The 13,955-nt window shown below is 37.7% G+C and overlaps 1 protein-coding gene and 1 pseudogene across 4 annotated transcripts in view; both read right to left on the bottom strand.

Moving 5' to 3' along the window:
• The window catches only part of LOC146489752 (contactin-associated protein-like 2), a 229,053-nt gene that overhangs the window by 203,553 nt on the left and 11,545 nt on the right, over positions 1–13,955 (bottom strand). The window lies entirely within an intron of this gene.
• LOC146489753 (contactin-associated protein-like 2) lies at positions 3,942–12,930 on the bottom strand (annotated as a pseudogene). Its single transcript, XR_014858886.1, has 2 exons — positions 12,656–12,930; positions 3,942–6,628 (listed from the first exon to the last, which is right to left on the bottom strand). The product of XR_014858886.1 is annotated as a contactin-associated protein-like 2 (transcript).

Raw genomic sequence — 13,955 nt, 5'->3', positions numbered from 1 at the left:
TGATTAAGGTATTGTCAAAAATGAAATAAAGGGTAGCAAGTATTAATACCAAAACAACTGATTTGTATAGAGAAGCAATACAACTGATCTTGGAGTGGTTTGACGGAACAGCCCAAGGGCAGTTACAACCATTTGACGAAAACTAGCGTCTAACATCCAAAAATTCCCTCTTTATGCGATTTTTGCAGGTCTAAACATTTTGCATCTCTTAGCAGACAGGTTTTACAATAATTTTTTTTAATTGTGATTGCGCATGGCCGTTTGATACAACCAGAGCGAAAGCCCATTGCTTGCGCGCACATGTAGAAAACCGCGCGCTGTGGGACTCGTGCCCGTACAACAATGATAGCGAGGAAGAAGAAGGCGTTTATAGCGATAAAACTGTCGAAAATGGCCATTTCAACGGCGAATTTTAACCTTTTTCGCAAATGGTTGTAGCGTGTTTTTCTTGTGGTCTCTCTTCAGGGTTTGTATAGCGCAGTCTAAAGCAGTTACAGTGTAGACATGTTCCTCAGCCTTCATATTGTTGGTGAATCGATTTTTTTAGAATGTAACTTAATCAGTAGACACTGAGATCCCTTTACAGGAGAAAGGAATAAAGCTTTTAGACAATCGCAGAGTATCGAAGAATCTATAAGAACGGTTTTCAATTGAGTGTCGAAAGTAATTTCGTGGTTGTTTTATTTAATTTGTTTCATTACGCTCTAAGATTGGTTAGGAAAACTAGCTCCACTTTGTCAGCCAATGACAGACAAAAACAAACCAATCATGATTTACGTCTATATACAGTTGCTTTGAATTCTGATTGGGTCATTGCGCTGTTTGCGTCTGCTGTGATTGGCTAGAATAATAACTTTGGATTTAGTTCTACAACGCTCAAATGAAAATCATTCTATTTAACGAATTAAGTTCCTTTCAGCTCACTAATCACCAATGTGGAAAGCTTTGTACTTACGTAAGCTCTGAAAGTTGGAAAACTGGAAATTTTTTTACTTTGGCTTTTGAGTGTTAGGTGCAGCCATAAGTAATTGAGGGACTGGTTACGAAATGGTACTGCAATTTATCTACAGAATCATTTCCTTATTAACGTTCACAATACATCTGACTATCTTAACAGCAACATTTTTATTGCTTCTACACGTTTCAAAATCTATTTGAGCATGGTCAAGGCAAAAACTGCCAACAAAAACATATAACAAAGGAGTTTGACTGGCTTCTTTACTATCGCGTTTTAACGAGAATAATTTGACTTCTGCTTGGTTTGTCCCTTTTAGGAGTCTTCATTGTTGTGTCACTTGACCTGTACTGTAGCAATGCAATGAAATTTATAAACCTATATTTGTCAAGGAAAAGGTTGTTGCTGTTGTTCATTATTGTAGATGATATAATAATAATAATAATAATAATAATAATAATAATAATAATAATATTAATAATAATAATAATAATCAGAATAAGGTATATTATCGTTTGTCTCACGATATAGTCACTTGCAACGATTCAACGTTTCGACACCAATCACAGGCGACCTTCGTGATATAAATGGTGCCGCGTAATCAGTCGACTTCATCGCCTGATGAAGACTTGCAGTAAGCAGTCGAAACGTCGCAATCTAGATCGTGAGATGCAGTGACTACATCGTGAGACAAACGATAATACGCTCTTAAAACTATTTTTCTTTAAGCGTATTGCCCTAAGATTCTGCCGTGCTTAGTGTTAACATCGCATGCGCTCCGTGCTAGCCGCTGAAAAAAGGTCGTAGATTCGCCACAAAATCGCCATGAAATCGCCGCTAGTTTACACGGGCGATTTGGAATCGCCGCAAAAATCGCCGCTTAAATCACCGCTAAAATCGCCGCAAAAATCGCCTGTGTAAACGGGCCTTAAGGTATAATTGGATAACAACCTTTTTACATGTGAACAGCTTTAATCGCCGTGGAAGCGAAGCAAAAACCTTGCTGAATAATTTAAAGAAAGACCCAAAAGCAGGACTTCATTTGTTTCTTTAAGGGTTCTTTAATGCAGAAAATTTACAGCTGAAATTTATTTTTGCAAACGTTTGCTCTTGTTTGACAAAATTAAGGTAGACTACCTCCTTAAATGTAAACATTATAATGAAATTTGTTGCATGATGGCATTATATTCCAACATTCCGAAAAAATGTAGCCAAATTACAAGATGTGCGGCTACCAACATTACTTTTCCGGCTTGTCGCGTAAGCCTGGGGATTCAAACTCCGACATTATTAATTGAAAAAGCTGTATAATTTGAGCTGCCGACGAAACAATGATTGCAGTATATGTCACTTTCATCTCTTCACTGACTCCTACGGATCAATGACGAACTTCCAAATTGCCATTCACAGCTCAGTTGGTAGAACACTGCAGCGGTATCCAGAGGTCATGGGTTTGAATCTCTTTGAAGCCTGAATTTTTAGGCTTTCAGTTCATAGCTGCTCCATTTACATAAACGACTGCGATAGCAGCTCTATTATTTACACATTCGCTGCATCTTAGATTACAGAATAATTGATATCAACTGAAAATATCACCCACCGGATGAGTTCTACTCTTAAAAGGAAAGCAATGTAAAACTGTTGGAAATACAACCTTAATATCTAATTTCTTTGGAAAAACTGGAAGAAATATTGATTATCAGATAAACAGCATTTGATTATCTTCGCTTTTAATTTTTCCGTGCGCCGCCATTTTGTATTAATTTTTTATGACGCCATTTGGCTGACCATTCCACTGTACTGAAAAAGAAGGCGACTGGTACATTTACCCATAATTCTTAGCGAAGGAAAACGCTAAAATCGCTAATAAAAACGCACAGAAAAGGTCTAAAAACTTCAAATCTAGCATACACAATATTGTTAATACAGGGACGAAATTCGCCAATAATATGGCCTTCTGTGTGCTTATTGGCTGCGCTTCGTTCGCAAGGTGTTGTGGTAAGATGTACAGCCGTCATTGTCTTTCCGTGCGGAGCATTAACTTCAACATTAGGGAACTTAAGCAACGACGACGGCAACGGCAAAGAAAACGTCACTTGAAAATATAACTTGCATTCGCGTTTCTTCTACTACTTCGCGATTATTCGAATTCGTTCAACTCGTACAATATGGGCGAAGTATCCTGGAAATCAATTAATAAGAACGGCGTTCAAGTAAGAAGGAGAATGAAAAATTCACAGTCATATCCTCTCGTTCTCCACAAAACCTTGAATTTGGTTAATTTTAAGTTGTTGTTTTGCTGATGACGGCAAAGAAATGTACAAAAACATATAGCCCACGTGCAGAGCGATTGTTTTTGCTCATTATACCTATACTGTTTTGTGGCGTTCTCGTTGCCGTAACCGTCGTCATTGTTTAAGTTCCCTCTATTAGGGAGCTTCAGCAACGACGACGGCGACGGCGGCAAAAACGTCACTATTAAAAATATTCCGCGTTTTTTTTAAACATCCTCGCAATTATTCCAATTCGCTTTAAATGTCAAATGCAGGTGAAATTTCCTGGAGTTGAATTCTTGGAGACCGCACATAAGTTTAGAAAGAGAAAGAAAAATTCGTCGTTGTGTGTTTACGTCCTCCATAAAACGTCTCATCGGGAAATTTCACGTCCTAGTCGTGCAGTGACGGCAAAGAAATGTACCAAAAAGTAAAATGCACATGCAGAGTTGTTGTTTTGATTATAAAGCCCCCCCCCCCCCCCCGCCCCCATTTTTTTTTTTTTTTTTTTGATGTTCTCGTTGCCGTCGTCGTCGTCGTTGCTAAAACTCCCTAATCTGACAACAACGGCACCCGAATGACGTCAGAAAACCAATATGGCGGCACGGAATAAATTTTAGATGGCGATAAAGAACTTCTAATGTTTAGTACTAAAATTGTTATTTCTACTCTTTCAACTAAGGCTTGGAATTTACACATTAGAGGTTAGATTAGAGGTTCCTTTTCATTCTTTTCTTATAGGAGCCACACCGCTTTCTTATTTTTGTTTTTCTGAATTTGAAATATTGTATATTGTTGTTTACAAATCATTACTTTTTCAAGAATATTCAGTAAGCGTTTTTCAATAAACCTTTTTTCAACAATCGATTAATTCCAAACGTTCAATTGATATATGTAATTAAGGAACGGTTTTGACTATTTTAATTCATGATAACTGGCAATAACCAATTATTTTATGGCCCCCTCTTTATATCTTTCGGTTATCTTAGAGCCTGTTGATTGGTATTGCGGTTTCCATGGCAATCTGCGACTGATGCGGCGACTGTTCTCATACTTATTTGCTCATAAGCAAATTGAATTGGCCTTCTATGACATCACGTCAAAGAACAAAGGATATAATCTTCATCTTGCAAGTTTTGGAACGGTGTAAGGTGCTTGCTTAAACCCAGTATGACTTGATTCCACTTGTGGCGTTGCCATCCGCACATCTATCATTCCCACCATACTGCGGCAACTGTCTTCCCCGTAAGGAAGCACGCTTGGTCACTAGGGGTAATAACCTGGAGGGGTATCAAGCTGAGCCAGCCGGAGGTACAATGTATTCACCACGTTTACTGTGAGTTCGAACGCACATTATAATACGAGGAAGTCCAAACTTCATGGATAGAAGTACAATCACCACTAAGGCCGCGGAGACACAACTGCTATTGCAGACATCTCGCTGTTAGTTTCTCCATTTCCTTTGACATTCTTACGTGTGGGGGTTGTTTGTATCCTATGTTTTACATGGCCACTGTGAGGTGTTGTTATGGTAACATTAGGTGATCTCGTGGGTGTATTCGTACAGTCTTTCGCAAAAACGCCGTCATCTGCAGGGCAAGAACTTCCATTGGACACTGTCACAGTTTTCTGTGTAGTCCATGTGGTTGAGGATGGTGTTGGGGTTGATGAACTTTCAACATTCGGACAACCTCTTACTAATCGAGAGTCGATCTTTTGTCCTTGCGGTTTTGGCTTTATTGTGGGAATCTCTTCTTTATCTGAGTTGCCCCAACATTCCAATGGCCCAAGTGTAAAATCGGACCTAGCACTTTTCTTGCTGAATTCTAGTCCGGTAACAGGCAAGGTGCTTTTATCTGTCAAATAGCCCTCGTCCACTCTCCACTGTCGATCCTTGTTGTCACAATTGCAAAACTTAGCTGTACCCTCGCAAGATGATGGCTCAGGCATTCCGCATGCGCATTTTTTACTACCGGGATCAGCCCCACCCCAGTAATCTTGTCTATTTCCATCATGTGACAGCCAAAACGCGTGCGATGGCCCGTTGGGCGAGTTAAGAAGCTTGGAACTGAGGCAATGAAACCGGATGTGTTGTCGACATTTCTTGCTTTTCCTGATCAGCTCTCTAATTTGTTCCATGCTGTCAGTGCTAGTGTAAGTTACATCATGCCTAAAAAGCGAACCTACGATTCTGGTTTCTCCAACTCCAGTCTTAGTCATCTTATTATGAGTTATAATTGTGTACGTTCGTGATAAATCTTGTGTTATGTTACACAGAGCAGTGTAGGGTGTTCCTTCACCTTCGGAATCCAGCAAACAATATTGACTGCTTTTTAACCCCAAGGATCGGTAATACTCGCAAGTAGGCTTGTAAATTGAAATGTCGCATCTTCGTCCTTCAAACTGTGTGTATTCGCAATCACAGTGATAACCCTTCCAGTCTTGTGAGCATTTCCCATGGTTTTTGCACGGATTTGGCTCACAGTGATTCAAGAGGCGACACATGTATTTTAAATCGTCATTGGTGTGTTTGCTTTTCTTGAGATTCTTTAATGTTATTCTTTGACTATCGATTTGTAAATTTAAAAGACAACCAACAAATCCTGGAAAGTCCTTGTCATAATTACCAAGAAAGATCTTAAAACGAGATTTATTAGCAAAATCCAACATCAGCAACAATGAGTGGTTCAGAGGCTTCGTTCTTGTTTGTCCGTCCAGTTGCAAGCGAAGTTCCCGCTCTCGGACACTAGCGTTCACTTTATGCCATTCACCATCGTCAAGCTTAGAACCCAGGGTTAACACGGTCTTTGAACCATTCGGAGCAGTGACGTCATAAAACAATGCGCCGCCTGACAGGCGTAGATGCAACTTGACTTTAACTGCGCTTCGTGACAACAATAAGCCTTCTTTGGTGTGTGAACGAAATTGGAAACTGGTGGAAAAGGTGTCGTTATCAGCAGGCAGCTTGCGAACAGTGACCTTGTATCCTGTGTTTGGATTCGCCATTGTCACCACTCTGTAGTCAAGTTCCTTGCATTCAAACTTAACTGTTCCGTGGATTTTGTACCCACTGCGTTTATTTGCTGCTTCTCTGAGGAGGTTTTTACCTCGGAATATCAAGTTTTCGATACACCCGCGGAAATTCTTTGTTACCGTTAGGAGGTTAATCTTATAGTCAGAGAATCTCATTCCCCCAATAAAGAGATTTCCTTTTAGATTAAGGTGAAAATATACCTCTCGGATGATTTTTGATTGACTCATCGAGTCCACCTGAAGTGTGACTAAATGGCGCTGTTGAGTGATGGTAACTTGGTGCCAGTGGCCGTCGTTTAGCTCCTCTCCGGGGATGACGATTTTCAACATTGCCCGTCTCTGATCTCCTCCAAAATAGGCTTGACAACTAAAACACGCAAAACAAAGTGAAACATCGAGTGAGTGTTTTGGCTAGTGATTTCAAATTTATAGCAAAAGTCCTTGTTATTTAGCAAATAAAGCACAAGTCAAAGAAATTCACAAAGCTCTCCTAAGTCAAGATGTGTCTTGAGTACTGTTTCTTAACAAAAGCCTATTGTTGGACAGCAAAAGACTATTGTTGGACAACAAAAGCCTATTGTTGGACAACAAAAGACTATTGTTGGACATCAAAAGCCTATTGTTGGACAACAAAAGACTATTGTTGGACAACAAAAGCCTATTGTTGGACAACAAAAGACTATTGTTGGACAACAAAAGACTATTGTTGGACAGCAAAAGCCTAAAGACTATTGTTGGACAACAAAAGACTATTGTTGGAAAACAAAAGCCTGAAGACTATTGTTGGACAACAAAAGCCTATCGTTGGACAATAAAACACTATTGTTGGACAACAAAAGGCTATCTAAGGCGTGGTGACATACCCTCTTTATATAACAGACGGCTTCAAGATATCACAGCACTTATGTACAAAGTCAAACATGGTCTTGTATCTGACTGCGTTTCTCAACTATTTGTCCGCAAAGGCTCTACACACTCGCTAAGGAGTAGTGACTTTGTATTACCTCGTTTTGAAACTACACGTTATGGCGAGCACTCTGTTAGATATCTCGGGCGATTCTTATGGTCAAAACTTACCGACAATCAAAGAGATTCGCCCAGTTTACCTGTTCTTATAAACAAAATAAGAACCTTGCTGGCATTTTAATTAATAACAGCAATTGCTGTAATCTTTGTAGTCAATAGAATCATTTTAGTTTTTAAATTTTAATTTTATCTTGTACATAAGCTATACAGGATCTCCCATATTCGTTAATTTTAATCACTTTTTTGTAAATATCTAACCTTTACTAGTATGATATTATTTTATTAGTGTCCCCAATTAGTCTACCTAGGTTAAATATTAATACATCGACACAGGTTTTACTTACTTACGTACTTTACTTACTAAAGGAACATTTACCGTGTCATTTACTGATTAACACATCATTCTCATTTATTCACCAGGCTTAACATATTCCATCATATTATTTCCACCGCGCATATGCCACACATTGACATTCCAATCCCAGCAGTATGCAGGATGTTTGTCCCATGAACCTCAATTTAATGGCAGTGGTAGAGCATCTGATCTAGTAATCGGAAGGTCTTAGGTTCGACTCCTGATAGGAGTACTCAGATTTTTTTCCCGAACATGTCTGCGTCATTTACTGATTAATACATCATTCTCATTTATCGGCACCAGGCTTAACATATTCCATCATATTATTTCCAAAGATATTTCAGTTTTGCGTTGATAAAATAGCAGGTGTACGCGCACAAACTCAAACAATTTCAGTTAAACGTATCAACAATGGCTTTTGTTTCAAACGTGGGAAACACAGCGAAAGTGTACAAGAATTACACACAATATAGTCACCATGATCATCGATGCAGTTTTTTTTTGCAGTTGCTATTTTGCTCATTCGCAGGTGTTTACTTGAGAAATCTAAACACAGCAAGTAATGCACTTTTTATCTAATTTCCTTCTTGGTATAGCGTTTGCTTATTGCTTTTTGTTTGGTATTTCGTTCAGTATTTACATTTATAACATGCTTGATTCAAGCTGCAATGTACAAGTCGTTCTTTTTTTTTTTGATTATCATTTGTTTAGTCAATTTTCTGATCAATAAGCGGTGTCCAGCAACGACTAGAGAATGATGATGGATATGTTTGGACCAAATATAAAGGTGATATATTGTTTTACCCCGTTTAATACAGAGGTACTTTTACGCAGTTTATTACTATGCGGGAAGAGCAGATCTATGCAAGGGCTATTGGAATCCAATAATAAAATTGGGGGTAGCTACGTAATTTTTTTTAGAGATAATTAAGAAACAGTAATTCTAAAAAGTGCTAAAATACAAAGCAATGTACGGAATTTTTTTTTTTTATCAAATTGAAGCTTTTTTATCTCTGAAAAAAGCATTGTTTTCCCCAACTTTCTTTCTTAATACCAAGAGCACTTGCTAAGTTCTGCTCTCTCTGCATAGTTTTAAGCCGCGCAAAAATATCCCTGTATTAGTAGGCACCACCCATGCGAAACCTGAGTATCTCGAAATGCCCAGAAGGTATGCTCAGTAACAAAAAGTAGGCACCGCCCTTTTAAGGTTCTCATTTTTGCAAACAATAAGCAAGGAAACGCACAACGAAAATGCAGGATCTGTAAAAGATCTAATCAGCCAAAATATAAATGACTCAAATTTCTGCAAGGCTGGGCTGCGTAGAAAACTTAACACGACAGCGACATGATAGAGACCAAACAGAAAATCAATAGAATGCGGCAATCGTCATTTTTGGTCTTTTCACCATCAATAATACATATGTTTTCATCATTCAATGAAAGTTTTTGCCGACATAAAGAGAATACAATCAGAGGGTGAATAATAGGTAATTATGCTAATAAAAAAATCAAAGAAATAACTAATGTTCAAAATCAGTCAAAAATACGAAGAATCGAGGAAGGGAGGTCTTGATCTAAACCTGAGCAATTCAGATCAGAAACATAGAAGTCGCGTATTTCCAGTGATTTTATACTAATATCGCTTATGTTTATTTTTAAATCAAAATTTCAGGGAACCAAGTGGTTCATTTTGGTAGATATATGTTCGGCCTTACATATTTAATCGTCTTAGAAATTTGGTTTATTTGTGAAGAAAATCTAAATTTTTCTGCGGTTAAATGTCAGCTCAAACTTTCTTAACACTGGAAAACTAATTGTTTTCGTTTTCAAAGAGGCAAATATGTCTTTAAAAATGCGAGCAAAGGGCAGCGAGTATTTTCATAAAGCCAACCCAAGTCAACTAGTAAATTTGGAACAAAGATTCCGCTCCCTTAAACTTTCTATAACTTAAATTTTGAGCTAAACGGCATCCGAACAGATCAAATTGTATCAGTTGACACAAATATGTCCTTAAAAGGGCACAAGGAGATCTGGAAACATAGGAGACAACAATTAATGGTTTTAGTGGAGGGTTCCCTGGTTATGTCTTTGCGAATGAAATCGGAAGTCTAGAGTGGAAGGCAACTTTTCCCAGTGGACCTTTTGTTTTTGATGAATCATCACAACAATAATACGGAATAATTTAATTTCTTTGCTGAATCGTTTGATTCCGAAGGCCTTGGAGACCAAACAGCATTATACGAAAAATGGTTGCCTGAGAATTAGCTAACAACGGGGCTGATTTCTTGAATAAAAAGTCTCGGAAAGGAACACATACATAATCTGTAAAGATCAATTTTTCAGTCAAGGCATCTGGTTTTTGGCGCAGACTAATATTTTAAAGAGCATTCACTGCCTGCAACTTGAGAGACCGATTGACACACCCATGCGGAAGTTAAAAAAATATTCAATTCTTTCACTCAAGGACTTTTACGGAACGTCTTTAAACAAACAGCGAAACAAACTGTCCAACAGCAACATCAGACTGCTCACTAGTTTTCAACTCAATAGTCACACCATAGGATTTGGCCAACAGGTTCAAAGTTAACACACTGTAAGCTAGAACCAGCCTTGTACGGCACAAGGAAAAGTACTGCAGACAGCCTTTCATTTGTCTCAGGATCACACCTCAGGATTTGTTCTACAGACTCAACAAGTCAAGCCATGTTGCAGAAAAAGTATCAGGCAATTTTCTGTTTTCTTTCAAAGCCCACAGTTTTTTAATACTCTTCGTTCTGAGATCACTAGCCCCGGCTATATCTCTCGCGTCCTTCAAAAATAAATTAAATGATTTCTTCAATAAGAACTATTATTTTTTTAATACAATTTGTTCTCCGATGTACTGTCTCTAGCTCATCCATAATTAAAGTATGCCTGTTTATTCACTCCTGTATTTCGAAAGAAACATAATTTCTTATAAGCCTCGTGGTTTCGTTTAGGTTTCCTCGCTAATTTAACCTTTCACTCGAAAACCTGTAACTTGTTTTGTAATTTGTAATGTGTGTTATCTGGCAAAATAAAATGTAAATGTACGCCATGAGATAGCACATCCCAATTAACTTAATATTTCTCAGCCACTTTAAAACTTGTATCAATTCTCTTCCTGATTTTAGACGAAGGAGGTAAAAAAAAGATTTCTCATTTTGGGCATAAATGAGAACCTTTTCCTGCTCCAAAATGTTATAAAAGAAATTTATAGGAAGACAGAGAAAGGCACTAAGGTTGAGTTCGATCGACCGTATTTTCATTCCGGAATAGAGTCAATCGAACGCGCCTTAAAATCGTTAAAGGAACAATGAACAACATAGGTTATCACATTTTGCTGGTAGGATTGTTGTGGTCTCAATGATTTAAGCGGTTAAAGTGGGAAGAAAATCTGATTATGATATCTGAACGCCGCAAGAAACCAAAAAAAATTCCTTGATACAGCTGTTTTAGTAATTCCGTACATTTGTCATTTTTGCATAATTCGATAATTTGAAGCACTCTGTTTTAAGCTTACGTAATACCTTAAGATTGCCTTTGAGGACGCAGGAGACACCCTTTCAACTTTTATTAATTAATAGAACTGAGAAATTTTCTAATTTAATTGAATAAAAATGATGAAGTTCTGAGTCTTCGTGCCAAATATCTGACAAAAGTTTAGCAGTAAGTTTGTTAACAAGCTGTCTATATGCAAAGTGCGCGAGTTTGCTTAAGCAGGGCAGCTTTAAAACATTTTTTCGAAGAGTAACAGTAACATGCAGGAAACAACCTCATAAAAATTGTTTAGCAAGGATCGCGGAACTTAGATAGTGCATAACACAATGTCAGACTATGGGGTTTTAATTTTAGTAATATCTTATTTGAGTTTTGGCAGGAAAAAAGTAATTGTGATCGTTGTGCTTGGCCTTCGCTGAAAAGGGTTGCTATGAATTAATCATTTGATTTTGGAAGTTTGTCGGTTGTGTAATCTTCTAAAATAAAATGGATTCCCTGAATTATCTCACACCTCGAACGCCTGGTCAATTTCTTGGAACCTGCCGAGCGAAACGATCTTGTCAGCTTCAGCCCGGCTTCCCAAACAGTCGAAAATAAAATTATTTCTAATTTTGACAGAATCCCCGCTAATTTTATTATAATAGGTCTCTATCGTTGGCAGTTAAAGCAAAATATTTTTTATTATACGAATCAGTTCTTGACCGAGAAGACGAAATATTGTCAACATATCTTGACCAAAAAACCCACGAAATTCGCATTCAATCCTTGATAAACGGATATTCAAGAAATTTGAAACAAGATTTTCAATACGTCTGCCGTAAATCATAATTTCCTATCAAAGTAAGGTCTTTCCAATCTTTACCATCTTGTAAAAGTAGATTTCTGGTAAAATCAAATAAGCACGAAGTCCTACTATTTTTAAAAATCAATAAATTTCGCCTCGTATTATTGTTTTGCTTCAGTGGTCAGTATAAATATTACATTTTCATCACGAACATACTTCGCCTTCGCCAGATTTTTGCTCGATTTTTGGCTCTTTCGTTAGATCAGTCCAAACCTCGTAACAGTGATTGAACTAACTTAGTCAGCATGAGAATCGAGTGGAAATCTCAAGTTGAGTTTGTGATTCGGATATTGAGGAAGTTTATACTTGAACGAAGAAGTTTATACTTATACTCATTTCGTTTATATTCTTAGGCTAAATTGTGTATGAATCTGGTCGGTCTTGGTAATCTACTTGGCTCCAAAAATTTAGGACTTAGTTTCAGGTTAACTCTGAACGAATGATGCTGTAAGACCGAGTTCCTTTCTAACTGAAATGACACATTTCAAAGCATCTGCGATTAATCTGTAATTGGAGTGGCAATTTCTCGCTTTTTATGCTTGTTTTGACACTTTAATTCACGAAGGAGGAAGGTTGTGTCTAACAACTGTTTACAATTCAACGGAAAAGTCTCCACTCAGTAAACGTGTAAAAACGTATCAAAAACTCACCGCACTTGTCCGTGATAAATGTCGAGAAGAAAGAAGTCGTGTTTCCCCTTAGAGTATAATAGAAGACCGTTTGGGTGAATGGTTTGGAATCGCAGCTGTATCTTAGTCTCCGCCGGGTTATTTGCAACTGATCCCAGCTCGTGTGTAATAAATTCTCGGCCATGAAGTCTCACTTGAGCTGCATCACCTTGCATCGAGCCAACGGTGAGGAAAACCAACAAAACTCCAACAGCACCTCTTAAATCCATGCCGACGTATTTTGAACGGGAAGACCCCTAGAAAGGGAGCAGTTGTTGAATTAAAGGGAGTAATTACAGACGAACAAACTTTAGTTTGCGACTGCGGGCACACCAAACGAGACGAACCATGCTGATTTGCATGAAAGAATAAAACACAATGCTTGTCTGCCCCGCAAGGGAAGTCGAACTGTTTAGTAGCAGCACTATAGATAACTGAAGATTTGCTTGAAGGAGTTTGCAAATTATGTTGTAACCAATGGCGTAATGACTAGCTGATAAAAAATGATTGATTTCCCTTCCCTTACTAAACACCAGGTGTTTCATTTGACGCTTTCAAAACGAGCTTCAAGGATTTCTTTCCGCAAAATCAGTGCAACGAAAATAGGCTTAATAACCCCTGAAAAGTTTGAGAAAATTGAAGCACCGTAATAAAGTTATTTGATATCTGTTTCAGACGATCAGCATGGATTTTAAAAAGGGATCAATTTTACCCTGCAATTTAAACCGATATTTTATAAGATGATACAATTTTTTAGTGACCCGACAAAAAGGAATTTCATTAAAATGAAGACTGGCTTAGCAATTAAAGCCCGCATTGATAAATTAGACAAATCAGCTTTTGTTCTAATTTTATTTTTACCGTCGCTTTGTGTGTGGTCTGTCAGGTAAATTTTTACTGGGAGGAAAATTTTTAATCTTTTGCAATTTTTGTCCAAAAATCCAATAATCGCTCATATTTTTGCAGATTTAACTGGTTCTTTACCCGAGGAAAAGAGCCTCAAAGACTTTGTTAGGGAAATATTAGAAGGTATTTCACAATTTTCGCTTAATCCAGAACTGTAGCTTACTAAAGCGTGGAAGGAAATTTTTTGCAATTTTTTTCGCTATCCTTGCTAGTTTATTTTAGCCTCACTTTATTTTGAATATTTTATGCGAACATTTATCTTCATTTAGCCGAAAACCTATTGAACAATACACGTTGAGTGATAACATCTTATCAGAAAATTTCTTGAAAGGAAAAAAGTTCTAAATCTTGAACCCGATATGTTAGGTTGTCAACC

This window comes from Pavona decussata, unplaced genomic scaffold (genome assembly GCF_977016875.1).
Source record: "Pavona decussata unplaced genomic scaffold, jaPavDecu1.1 SCAFFOLD_3, whole genome shotgun sequence".
Classification (NCBI taxonomy): domain Eukaryota; kingdom Metazoa; phylum Cnidaria; class Anthozoa; order Scleractinia; family Agariciidae; genus Pavona; species Pavona decussata.
This window is presented reverse-complemented; position numbering and strand designations above follow the sequence as displayed.